This window comes from Bos taurus, chromosome 19, assembly GCF_002263795.3.
Source record: "Bos taurus isolate L1 Dominette 01449 registration number 42190680 breed Hereford chromosome 19, ARS-UCD2.0, whole genome shotgun sequence".
NCBI lineage: Eukaryota > Metazoa > Chordata > Mammalia > Artiodactyla > Bovidae > Bos > Bos taurus.
The window spans coordinates 43,464,706-43,479,049 of NC_037346.1; positions in this window are offsets into that span (position 1 = coordinate 43,464,706).

The following is a 14,344-nucleotide window of genomic DNA, read 5'->3' on the forward strand; positions in this document are numbered from 1 at the left end:
GTCAAGAGAAGTGGGGGAGGAGGACGGAGGGTTCTTCCAGGAAGGCAGCTGTGATGTAGTTTCCATGACAATGAAGAAGATTCTGTCAGATCCTGGACAGAGCTCTCCAGTCCCGGGATCTCTTAAGGATACCCAATGTTTCTGAGTTCTTCCATTTCTCTGGAGGGCCCCTGGCTCCCTGGACAGTAAGTGCTTCCTCTCCATTCCTCATCCAGGGTTATGGCTGAGGGGCCCTCCCACTCTGGCTCTGGCTCAGAGTGCTGGCTGAATGGAAGAGGATACTGCTGCTGTTGCCATTGGCCTCTGATTCAACATCCAAGCTCAGAGCAGTGACACCTCCAGGGGAAACATTTGAGCCTCTTCCAGGGCTTGAGACAATTGGGGAAAGGAAGGAATAAAGGGGCTGGAAGTTTCTGTTGGAAATCTTATCACAATAACCAACATTTAAGGACTTCCCTGGCAATCCAGTGGTTAAGACCCTGCTTTCAAAGTAGGGCACATAGGTTTGATCTCTGATCAGGGAAATAAGATCCCACGTGCCATGAGGTTCAGCCAAATAATAATAATAATAATATTTTTATTAACATTTCTACAATACACTGTGGAAAATTCTTAAAGAGATGGGAATACCAGACCACCTTACCTGCCTCCTGAGAAACCTGTTTGCAGGTCAAGAAGCAACATTTAGAACAGAACATGGAACAATGGACTGGTTCAAAATTGGGAAAGGAATACATCAAGGCTGTTTATTGTCACCCTGCTTATTTAACTTACATGCAGAGTACATCATGCGAAATGCTGGCCTGGATGAACCGTAGGCAGGAATCAAGATTGCTGGGAGAAATATCAATAACCTCAGATATGCAGGTGATACCACCCTGACGGCAGAAAGCGAAGAGGAACTAAAGAGCTTCTTAAGGTGAAAGAAGAGGGTGAAAAAGCTGGCTTAAAACTCAGCATTCAAAAAATGAAGATCATAGCATCTGGTCCCATCACTTCATGGCAAATAGATAGGTAAACAATGGAAACAGTGACAGACTTTATTTTCTTGGGCTCCAAAATCACTGCAGATGGTGACTGTAGCCATAAAAGATGCTTGCTCCTTGGAAGAAAAGCTATGACAAACCTAGACAATGTATTAAAAAGTAGAGACATCACTTTGCTGACAAAGGTCCATATAGTCAAAGCTATACGTATTTGGTTTTTGCAGTAGTTATGTATGGATGTGAGAGTTGGCCATAAAGAAGACTGAACACAGAAGAATTGATGCTTTTGAACTATGGTGTTGGAGGATACTTTTTTGAGAGTCCCTTGGACAGTGAGGAGACCAACCAGTCAATCCTAAAGAAAATCAATCCTGAATATTCATTGGAAGAACTGATGCTTAAGCTCCAATACTTTGGCTAATTGTGAAGAGCCGACTCATTAGAAAAGACCCTGATGCTGGGAAAGATTGAAGGCAGGAGGAGAAGGGGATGACAGAGGCCGCGATGGTAGGATGACATCACTGACTCAATGGACATAAGTCTGAGCAAACCCTGGAAGATGGTGAAGAACAGGGAAGCCTGGCTTGTTGCAGTCTATTGGGTCACAAAGATTCAGACATGACTGAGCGGCTGAACAACAGCAATAACATTTACTGAGCACATCCACATGCCGTGACCTGCTGCAAAGACTTGACCTGTATTTACTCCTGAAACCTTCACAGCCGTCCTGTGAAGGGGCACCTTCATTTTACAAATAGGGAAACTGAGGCCTTAGAAGCACATCTACCCTCAAGGATCTGCTCAACAGACTTGAGGACATTCCAAACAGACTCAGGGGCCCAAAGACTACATTTTGAGTGAACACACAATGGAACAGGTAGAGGACACGCCTGAGCCACAGAGTATACATGGATATACCCCAAATAAAGGAAGCTCACAGTCCCCTCCTAGACACACAGCTTCATGAAGGACACACACAACATTCAGGATACAGTGAAGGACAGGGAAGTCTGGTGTGCTACAGTTCATGGGGTTGCATAGAGTGAGACACAACTGAGTGACTGAACGACAACACACAACATGCCTCCTTACACCCCCCATTATACCTTTGGTGGGGGCTGTGCAGGTAAATGCTTCCTTCTCTAGAATAATGGGGCTGGACTCTGACTTGTTTCCCAGGAATCTAAGATATAAAATGTAAATGAGGATTTTAGATATGCAGACATTCAACAAAGGCAACCTGATACTTACCTGAGAGCTGGAAGTTTGGAGCACTGGGATGAAGAGTGAGAGACACTTGGATTAGACCAGGAGGCCCAGGAGCCATCAGAGAAGCAGGGTCCCCCAGATGGACTTTCAGAGTATAGGATGCTGAGTGACCTACCCAGCCTAACTGATTAGGGGAGAGAGATGTCTCCAGAGCCCTGGCTTCCTTGCTGTGTGAAAGAGCTGAGAGTTTCAGAGGCTTAAAGCGGGGAGCTGAGAGGGTAACCCAGCTTAACAGTAAGGCCAGATGGATGAGATAAACAGGGTCAGGTGGGAACCTATGTCCCTTTATGTATGTGTATGTGTTAGTTGCTCAGTGATGTCTGGCTCTTGCGACCCCATGAACTGTAGCTGGCCAGACTCCTCTGTCCATGGAATTTTCTAGGCAAGAATACTGGAGAGGGTAGCCATTCCCTTCTCCAGGGGATCTTCCCAATCCAGAGATTGAGCCTGGGTCTCCTGCATTGAAGGCGGATTCTTTATCATCTGTGCCACCAGGGAAGCCCTTTAGTGTCTTCCAAACTGGAGATGTCACCAAGGGGAATGAATCAGAGAATAGGGTCTGGCCCTGGAGTTGGGGGAGCATGGGGTCTTTCCCATGGGCTGGTGGCTTTCCAGATGGCCCTAGTGGTAAAGAATCTGCCTCCAGTGCAAGAGACATGAGATGTGGATTTGATCCCTGGATCGGGAAGTTCCCCTGGAAAAGGGAATGGCTATCCACTCCAGTTCTTGCCTGGAGAATCCCACGGATAGAGAAGCCTGGCAGGCTATATAGTCCATGGGGTTGCAAAGAGTTCTCTACAACTGAAGTGACTTAGCATGAGCACTATGGGCTGAGGGGTCAGGAAAAAGAAAGTGCCACTTTTAGACTTCACTTTGGACTCTTGGACTGTCCTTGTTTCACAGTCTGCCTTTCTCATATTACTTCCTCTATACTGCAGGGATTCTGAGCCCAGGGTCCATGGATATGCTACACCCTGAAACTAAGTGTCTGCATCCGTGTATTTTGCTGATGAGAGGTCCAGAGGTTTTATCAGAGCCATCACAGATGAGTGTATGATCCCCCACCTCCCCCAGGTTAAGAACCACTGCCCTAATGTCTTTTAGCCTAGCTAGCTTCACAAAGTGAAAGTAAAGTCGCTCAGTCGTGTCTGACTCTTTGCAACCCCTTGGACTCTAGCCTACCAGGCTGCTCTGTCCATGGGATTCTCCAGGCAAGAATACTTGAGGGGGTTGCCATTTCCTTCTCCAGGGGATCTTCCCGATTCAGGGATCGAACCCAGGTCTCCCACATTTCAGGCAGACGCTTTACTCTCTGAGCCACCAGGAAGCCCTTATCTTCACAAACATCTTGTCAATTTATGTGATCTTAAAAGTGGTTGAAAAGGCAGCACTTTTGGAAACTCTGCTTGGGCGGGAGTGAGGCCATTGTTTCCCTTGTTCCTTTCTACCTTCCACTTAGCTGGAGAACTCTCTTGACATGACACGCCCCCCGCCCCCGACACTGCAGAAGAGGGAGAGGCTCTCCCTGCAGACAGTTGGCTGGGAGCACGTGGTCTGGCTAGAGGAAAGGTAGGGGTAAAACGGATCTCTTGAGCAACCCCAGAGGGCGCCCTGGTAGAGGAGAGCCGTCCCAGGAGAAAAGTCCTAAATATGAAACTGTGGGTAGAAACGGGCCTCTCTTTCTCTTGGGTGTTGTAGGGATGGAATGTACTTGGGAACCTTGGGAGAAAAAGGAGGAGGTGGTAACCACAGCCTGACACTCGTGAGATCTTGTGCATCAGCTAGAGCCCACAGTCAGGAATCTGAGATGGGAGGGTCTTCTCCCCCATCTGCTCCCCGCCCCAATCCACCCAGAGTGATTCTCAGGAGCAGAGGGACGAACACAGTGACCTCCATGGGGCCGAGCCAGTCCCTGGGAGGGGTTGATTTTTAGGACTGCCCCCCTCTACCCCGGGAAGTCACCTTTTGGAGAGCTATGTAAGGACTGGTCAGACACCCTATGAGGAACATTTCAGTATTTGTAAACAAGGCTAAATAAGTCTGTCCTCCTTTCATCTGTAATATTGTCTGGGGAGGAAATTTGAGCCTAGTGGTGGGAAGAGTCTAGGAGGTCAAAGGGTGTCCCTGAGGAAAGTCATTTTTCTTTTCAGAAGGTGCTGTTGACTTCAGCTTTTCCTCTTTGCTGCTACAGCCACTCAGGACTCTCCTACACAAAAGCCAAGTCTTCCTTGTCTTGCTCTGTCTCTTCCCCTAATAAAATTAGTTTATTTATTGGCTGCACTATGCAGCATGCGAGACCTTAGTTTCCAGGGATCAAACTCAGGCTCCCTCTGCAGTGGAAGCACAGAGTCTTAACCACTGGGCTGCCAGGGAAGTCCCCCGCCTATTAGTTTAGGTTTCAACCCTTGGTCTTTAGACAAGGCAGCCCTGCTCAAGAAGGAGCCATCTCTGAAAACTGCGGGATCTAACAGTATCTTTTTTTTTCTTCTCCTTTTGAGATTTTTCCCTTTCTGTCAAAGATAGACAAACGGACAAATGTCAGCAGCCTGAAGGATGAGAGAGAAGTAGGTGCCAGTTGGGCAGAATCCATGATGATTCTTTTCCCTTTTTAATTAAGTGAGGATTTGAATTATGAGGGGCCATAGCTCCTGCTGGGCGGGGCGCTGCCAAGGGGAGGCAATTTCTCTCTTTACAGATTAAATGCCATTTATTCCACTTAGTCTCTCCTCAGTTCTCTGAGAGTGTCTATATTTGCTCTTGTCATCTCGAATAATGGACCACTGAGTGGATGCCCCAGCTCGCTAAGGCAGTGGCAGGGAACTCACAGCGGGCTGAAGCCTGGATGCTTGGCTTCCCCTGGACTCTTTTTGGAGGAAAGAGTGGTGGTGGTGGGGGCGTGGAATTCGTGATTTTATTTCTGAGTGAATTTTCCCCCCCAAATTAGAAACTCTTTTGTTACCCATGACTCCCCCTGAGGCATCGTAAGGGCTTCTCTGCAACTCCGGGGACTGCTTCTATAGATTTATTTCTCCTGTTGATTCTCAGCTGTCCTGGCTGGCGACCCCAGCCCAGATTTATCTGGTAACTTACAGCCATGGTTGGTTGATTTACGATCTGGGGCCATGGAACCCAGAGCCCAGGAAATGATGCTTCGTTCTGGCAAAGGCGCTGCTTTTTTTTCACTCCGTGGGGATCAAACACCTGGGTGGAGAGAGGATGGCAGAAAAGAAGGATGTTAGGGGAATGCATGCTGAGAGGACACCTCTCCCAGGTATTCTGGATGGGGCAGGTGTTCTGGATCCCAGTTTGAGTTTCCAAAATGTGGAGTTTTCACGTGTGCTCGTGTGCTTTACATTGTATTGTTTTCCTAAGCCTTTTCAGATAGGTTATCTAATTCCTTTTTTCCCAGCATTCTTCGAAGTAAGTCTTTTTAGTTCCATTTTATAGTTGAGTACTCTAAAGTTGAGACATCAATCCGCCTTCTGTCACCTGAGGATGGAGGTGGGGGAGATGGGAGAATGGACTGGACTCCTACCTCCTGATTCCCTGTTCGCGCTCCACTCAGCTCTAGGAGCATCCTCATCTGAGAACCAGGTAGAGACAAAAGCATATTGTTCTTACCAGCCTGATCCCCAGTCCTCTGATATCCTGACCCAGCTGACCCTTCCCTCCCTGTCGTTTCTTTCTTATGTTCTTTTTTTTCCCCCTACAAGTCCCATTTTCTTGTTATTACCTGTTAGGGTCTTTTAAATTGTGTATCTTCTTAGGGGGTGGTTCAGTATTTTCTTAAATTGCACATCAGGCACGAATGTCTCCCACAAAGGGAAAACTCATGGTGGGGGGAAGCATTTTGCTCCCTAGAAATTGAGAATGTAAAGTATATTTAATTAAAATGATAAATCTGATTTTCAGTTTTGTTTTTACTACTGCTAAAACTAATCTATTTTATGCACGTTTGCAGAAGGCTGCAGCCATCAAATCAGAGAATATTAGAGCTGGGAGGCACCTGGAGATCTTTCTGGGCCAAACCTTTCATTTTATAGACAAAGAAACTGAGTCTTGATTGGGGAAGGGACCCCTGAAGTTCCAGTGATATGTGAAGGGCTGGTTCTTCACGGTCCCACCTTCTTTCCCTACTTAACTGACTGGTGTATCTCAAGGGCAGGATTCTTCTAGCTGTGTTTCTCTCTCTTTAAAATTTTCTCTCCGCACCGCCCCCCTCACCCCGTCCCCCCCCACCCCACCCCCTGCAAACTCCTGCTGGGTGGAGCTTGGCCTCTGGAACTCCTCCCATGCCTTCCCAGATGGTACAGATCACTTTTCTACCCAGTTCTGATCTCTGACTTTCCTGGCTTCCCAGGCTGGATCTTTATTCTCAGAATTATTTGGTGTGATTTTAAATTGTGTTTGGTTCTCTGTAATTTTCTCTCTGCTTCTTGAAGGTAGTAACCAGACCTTTGTTGTTTCTTTTTTCGGTCCCAATTGTGTCTGCAGAGTTGAAAGCAGAAGCTATTGAATTGAATTTTTATGTTGATTTTGCTTAAAACAAGGTTGGTAAATGTTCCAAACCATTATTGATCTGAATAGGTAAGACATGCATTTGGTACAAAATTCAAAAGTCGTATAAGGCTCTAGCAAAATTTTATCATCTCTCCCCTGGCAACCCATTTTGTGTTACTAGAAGCAGCTGAGATGTTCAATTTCTTGGGCATTCTTGGTGAGACAAACAATACACTTATACACAGCAGTTGCAGAGCCTGCACACATACTGAATCTCCTCTCCTTTGTTCACATAAATTGGGCATGACTAATATCAAGAGCCAAAGGAACTTCATCCTCACAGAGCCAGGACTAACCAGAGAACAAGTAATTCAGTAAGCTGGACCAGAACTCCTAGAGGTTGTTATAGGTACTGTTAAGATGACTGTGTCCCTCTCGCCCACCTCCCATACATTTAACAAGCCGTAGAACAAATTGAGTGGGCTTCACTGATGGTTCAAATGGTAAAGAATCCGCCTGAAATGTAGGAGACCGGAGTTTGATCCCTGGGTCAGGAAGATCCCCTAGAGAAGGGAATGGCTACTCACTCCAGTATTCTTGTCTGGAGAATTCCACAGACAGAGGAACCTGGTGGGCTACAGTCTGTGGACTTGCAAAGAGTCAGACACAACTGAGCGACTAACACTTTCACTTTTGGCTCAGGACTACAGATAATGGGTAGAAAATGCCAAGTTAACAGGGACAAGCCCCATTTCAATCTCTCTGTAAATGTATGTGCAAGGTGTCTCTGGCTGCCTCCTTTCCCTGGTGTATCCGGACTTTAAGCCTCTCTAGCTCCTGGTGTCTGGGCTGATGTTTGGATGGGGGCATCAGATTTTCTGGGCAGAGCTAGGCTAGCTATGGGGTCAGAGGCTCCCCATGGAGGGGAGGAGGCTGAGTCCCAGTAACCTGAAAACTCCTCTCAGGGAAATCAGGCAGGGACACTGCCAGGTGAAAAGGAGAAAGCAGGTGAGGTGAGGGTGGGCTGCCGCTCTTTTCAGTCCTCCTGACTACTCCTTCACCTTCCCTCCATCTCCTCCAGGCTGCTGTCCTGGGGAAGCCTCCATAGCTGGTTGGCCATGGATTTGGATTTGCCTGCTCACAGGCAAAGTGACCTTTCTCATTTACTTGATATTGGTGGCCAGGCTCATTTCAAGTCTAGGGGGAGAGGATTTGAGGTCCCCAGGGTCTAGACTTTGGTCCCTGGGTCGGGCAGATCCCCTGGAGGAGGGTATGGCAACCCACTCCAGTATTCTTGCCTGGAGACTCCCTTGGACAGAGGAGCCTGGTGGGCTACAGTGTTATAGAGTCAGATGTGACTGAGCATGGCATGGCATGGGTCTAGTCTGCAGTGGCTGTTGAGATGCCATGCTTCTAGGGACAAGGTGTTCTGCCTTATTTGACAGAAAAGTGGGGATCTAATTAAAAGGCAGGAGGGGGGATTATGGGTCCATGTGTGTGTAGGTACATAAGTCATTGCTTAATTTCTCACTTCCGAGAAATCAGAAAGAGGCAGTAATTTCTTCAGAATGAGGAGTCCCTCCATCCCACCCCTACCCTATGACTCCCCATTGTCTGCAGGATACAATCCCAGCTCTCAAACATGGTCTCCCAAGTGTTCACACTCCCCAGCCCCAGGCTTTTTTTTTTAAGAAGATGCTGTTTAAAAAATCTTCGTTTATTTACTTAGGCTGTTGTGGGTCTTCTTGCTGCATGGGCTTTTCTCTAGTTGGGACAAGCAGGGGCTATTCTTCACTGCAGTGCATGGGCTTCTCATTGTGGTGCCTTCTCTTATTGTGGAGCATGGGCTCTAGGGCATGTGGGCTCAGCAGTTGAAGCTCCCAGGCTCTAGAGCACAAGCCCACCAATGGTGGTGCGCCTGCTTAGTGCTCTGCAGCATGTGGGATCTTCCCTGACCAGGGATTGAACCCGTGTCTCTTGCACTGGCAGGCAGATTCTTTACCACTGAGCCACCAGGGAAGCTTCCAGTCCCTTACTTAATACCAAACTCATCACCATTCTAAGACACATGTTTCCTTTTGGGTTTCTGCCCTTTTTCAAATGCTACTTCTTCAGCCTGAAAGAAGCACAGATTCATCTATACTTCCATAGATGTTCATCGACAGATGAAATTTGTTCATCTACAGGTGAAATCTCACAAGGCCCAGATGAAGTGTTTCCTCCTCGTTTTCCCAACAAATTGCCAACATCTGCTGGGTCATAGAAAAAGCAAGGGAATTAAAAAATAAACATCTACTTCTCCTTCATTGACCATGCTAAACCCTTTGACTTATAGATCACAACAAACTGGAAAATTCTTAAAGAAATGGGAATACCAGACTACCTTACCTATCTCCTGAGAAACCTGTGTGCAGGAGAAGAAGCAACAGTTGACCAGGGAATGAAACAACAGACTGGTTCAAAATTGGGAAAGGAGTATGTCAAGACTGCATATTGTCGCTCTGCTTATTTAACTTATATGCAGAGTACATCATGTGAAATGCTGGACTGGATGACTCACAAGCTGGAATTAAGATTGCCAGGTGGGAGAAATATCAACAACCTCAGATATGCGAATAATCCTACTCTAATGGCAGAAAGCGAAGAGGAACTAAAGAGCCTCTTGATGAAGGTGAAAGAGGACAGAGAAAAAGCTGGCTTAAAACTCAGCATTCAAAAAACTAAGATCATGGCATCCGGTCCCATCAGTTGAGTTCAGTCGCTCAGTCGTGTCCAACTCTTTGTGACCCCGTGGACTGCAGCATGCTAGGCCTCTCTGTTCATCATGAACTTCCAGAGTTTACTCAAACTCATGTCCATTGAGTCGGTGATGCCATCCAACCACCTTATCCTCTGTCGTCCCCTTCTCCCGCCTTCAATCTTTCCCAGCATCAGGGTCTTTTCAAATGAGTCAGTTCTTTGCATCAGGTGGCCAAAGTACTGGAGTTTCAGCTTCAATATCAGTCCCTCCAATGAATATTCAGAACTGATTTCCTTTAGGACGGACTGGTCGAATCTTCTTGCTGTCCAAGGGACTCTTAAGAGTCTTCTCCAACACCACAGTTCAAAAGCATCAATTCTTTGGCGCTCAGCTTTCTTTATAGTTCAACTCTCACATCCATACATGACTACTGGAAAAACCATAGCCTTGACTAGACAGACCTTTGTTGGCAAAGTAATGTCTCTGCTTTTTAATATGCTGTCTAGGTTGGTCATAACTTTCCTTCCAAGGAGTCAGCGTCTTTTAATTTCATGGCTGCAGTCATCATCTGCAGTGATTTTGGAGCCCCCAAAAATAAAGTCTGACACGGTTTCCACTGTTTCCCCATCTATTTCCCATGAAGTGTTGGGATCAGATGTCATGATCTTAGTTTTCTGTATGTTGAGCTTTAAGCCAACTTTTTCACTCTCCTCTTTCACTTTCATCAAGAGGCTCTTTAGTTCTTCACTTTCTGCCATAAGGGTGGTGTCATCTGCAGATCTGAGATTATTGATATTTCTCCCTGGAGTCTTGATTCCAGCTTGTGCTTCATCCAGCCCAGCGTTTCTCATGATGTACTCTGCATATAAGTTAAATAAGCAGGGTGACAATATACAGCCTTGACGTACTCCTTTTCCTATTTGGAACCAGTCTGTTGTTCCATGTCCGGTTCTAACTGTTGCTTCCTGACCTGCATACAGGTTTCTTAAGAGGCAGGTCAGGTGGTCTGGTATTCCCATCTCTTTCAGAATTTTTCACGGTTTATTGTGATCCACACAGTCAAAGGCTTTGGCATAGTCAATAAAGCAGAAATAGATGTTTTTCTGGAACTCTCTTGCTTTTTCGATGATCCAATGAATGTTGGCAATTTGATCTCCGGTTCCTCTGCCTTTTCTAAAACCAGCTTGAACATCTGGAATTTCACAGTTTATGTATTGTTGAAGCCTGGCTTGGAGAATTTTCAGCATTACTTTACTAGCATGTGAGATGAGTGCAATTGTGCGATAGTTTGAGCATTCTTTGGCATTGCCAGTCCCATCACTTCATGGCAAATAGATGGAAAAACAATGGAAACAGTGACAGACTATTTTCTTGGGATCCAAAATCACTGTGGATGATGACTGCAGCCATGAAGTTAAAAGATGCTTGCTCCTTGGAAGGAAAGCTATGACAAACCTAAACAGCATATTAAAAAGCAGAGATCACTTTGCTGACAAAGTCCATATAGTCAAAGCTATGGTTTTTTCAGTAGTCATGTACACGTGTGAGAGTTGGACCATAAAGAAGCCTGAGCACTGAAGGATTGATGCTTTTCAATTGTGGTACTGGAGAAGACTCTTGAGAGTCCCTTGGACTGCAAAAAGGTCAAACCAGTCGATACTAAAGGAAGGAAATCAACCCTGAATATCCACTGGAAGGACTACTGATGATGAAGATGGAGCTCTAATACTTTGGCCACCTGATAGAAAGAGCTGGCTCACTGGAAAAGACCCTGATGCTGGGAAAGATTGAGGGCAGACGGAAAAGGGGGCAACAGATGATGAGATGGTTGGGTGGCATCACTGTCTCAGTGGACATGAGTTCGAGCAAACTGGGAGATAGTGAAGGACAGGGAAGCCTGGCGAGCTGCAGTTCATGGAGTTGCAAAGAGTCGGACACAACTTAGCAACTGAACAACACTTAACCCAGCAGAGCACCCTCTTTCGAGTCGGACAGGACATTCAGAGTAGGCCTCTCTTGGAGGGAGACCTGGTCTCCTGCATTGCTGGCATGAGTTTCCTCAGCTTTCTCCCCTTGGAACTTTCTAGCTCTATGACTTTGGAAAAGTTACTTAGCTCCTCTGAGCCTCACATGTGTGTGATACGGAATAACTGAGTAACACATGTTAAATGGTTGGCCTGGACATGGTGAGGGCTGAAATAAAGATCTGCTGTTATTTTGGGCTGTCATTTACGATGTACTCCCATCTCCTAGCATAGCTCCTGGCATGTAGCAGTTACTCAATAAATGAAAAAAATGGGTTCATTCATTAATCAATTGCATTCCACCACACCCTCCCACCTCAACCCCAAAGATGCTGTTATTTCTCCAAATTTGGAACCTCAAATGTAGCATCTGTTTGCTATTTCCTTTAGTCTGCTGTTTCCTCTGGAAGGAAGGGCCTCTGGGGCTCCACACAAATTGACACCTGTCCCCACCCCGACTCCGTCCCAGATATCAGGTAGCAGAGGGTGTCCTGAAGTGGCAGTCAGCAAACCAAGGTGTGAACATTTGTCCAGTGAAATAGCATGAGACAGAGAATTGGAGGGATTCAGGCTCCAACTACTGTTCCTGGCTGTGTGACCTTAGGCAAGTTACTTAACCTCTCTGAATCCCCCAGTTGTGGCATGAAAATGTAGAGGTGGGTGAGACTCAGCAGTATAAAGCTGCACAGAGATTATTCTGATGGTCCTCCTTCCCTGCCTTGGAAGACTGATATGGCAGGGTCAGAGCTTAGGGTTTCCAGAGTTTGAAATTCTGAGAGGACCAGGAAAGAGGGGTGGACCAGAGCCACCACTGTTACCCTAGCCACAGTAAAACAGGTGACTTGGAGGGCATGGGCGGATACCCTCCTACCAGGGCCCTTGGGGAAAAGGCACCATGACTGTGGCTCAGGGCTGCCATGTTTCTCCCTTCACATGCAGTTGCAGCAACTGGGTTTGAGCCCAAAGCACAACTCCCAAGACTTCCCTGGTGGTCCAGTGGCTAAGACTCCATGCTCCCAATGGAGGGGACTTAGGTTCAATCCCTGGTCAGGGAACTAGATCCCACATGCTGCAACTAAAGATCTTGCATGTTGCAATGAAGACTGAAGAACCCATGTGCCACAACTAAGACCCAGTGCAACCATACACACACACACACACACACACACACACACATACATAAAGTGTTAGTTGCTCAGTACTGTCCAACTCTGTGACCCTATGGACAGTAGCCCACTAGGTTCCTCTGATCTGTGGGATTCTCTAGGCAAGAACACTGGAGTGAGTAACCATTCCCTTCTCCAGGGGAAAAGACCTGATTCATTGGAAAAGACTCTGATGCTGGGAAAGATTGAGGGCAGGAGAAGAAAGGGGTGACAGAGGATGAGATGGTCAGATGGCATCACCAACCCAATGGACATGAGTTTGAGCAAACTCCAGGAGATAGTAAAGCCTGGCGTGCTGCAGTCCATGGGGTCACAAAAATTTGCACACAACTCAGCAAATGAACAACAAATATATTTTTTAAAAACCACTTTGAAAGCAATTAGAATAATGTCTTAAAAAAAAAAAAAAAGAAGCTCAAGTCCTTCCCCACTGTCTGAACAGAGAAAGTAAGCTTCATAGCTCCTGGGTAGGAAGGTTGCAAAGTCACCCAGGCCCCCTCTCTCCACCCCAGGGAGGACACACACATATATCAGTGTGGTTCTGGAGTCTCCATCCTCGGTAGAGAGCAGCAGAGACCAAATGAAAGACTGAGATGCCAGACTGGGTGAGAGGGATCCCACTTAGAAGGACTTCCAGGGAAAACCGCTGCTGAGCGGAGCCTCTTCAGATCAGAACTGGGGAAGCCCCCTCTGGGAAAGGCTCCCCCACCTTTGTGTTAACGTATACTTCCCCCAGATTGCCTTTGGTGCCTCAAACTTGAGTTATGAAAAATGTTATTATTATAACATTTCATGGCCACCTCCTTCCCATCTCCCCGACTAGACAGGAAGCCTCTGGCAGGTAGAGGCCTGTTCTGCAACAAACTCCTTCCCCCAGCACCCACTCACCTGCTTCCTTCCTTCACAGATACTTACTGAGCACTGATGTAGGTGCCAGGCACCCGACTTGAATGCCTAGGGCTCATCCTTTCAGGGTGTCAGCTGCTAAATCTCCCAGTTTGGTCTCCCAGGTTCCCCAAGGAAAAAATTCCCTTACTCCATCCCAGAAGGGGACAGTGGATCCAGCCTGGTATGGAGACTCCACGAGTGGTGTGCTTGCAATGAAAACCAATTTCTGCGTTCTTCCTTCCCATAGTACCAGGGGCGATGCTCCCATGGAAAACTTTTAATTGTTTGTTTTTGACTGTGCTGGGTCTTTGCTGGTGCACTCGGGCTTTCTCTAGTTGTGGTGAACAGTGGTTCCTCTCTAACTGCAGTGCGTGGGCTTCTCAATAGGGTGGCTTCTCCTGTTGCTTCAGTAGTCCTGGCTCAAGGGACCCAGGCTCAGTAGTTTTGGTGCATGGGCTTAGTTGCTCCACAGCATGTAGGATCTTCCCGGATCAGGGACAGAACCCGTGTCCTCTGCATTGGCAGGCGGATTCTCAACCACTGGACCACCAGGAGAGTCTCCCAAGGAAAATTCACATGTAGTATCTGGAATGTCAGTGGGGAAGCAAGCTCAGGCTCCTTTCAGAAGAATCCCTGTGGCCCAAACCCGGCCTGAGCCCTGGGAAACATGTCCAAGGTCACTGGCATGTGCAGGCATGGGCAGGGTCAGGGCCAATGGGAGCCTCTCTTTGTCTCACACTGGCTTAGAATTTCTCACTTAGCTCTGGGGAC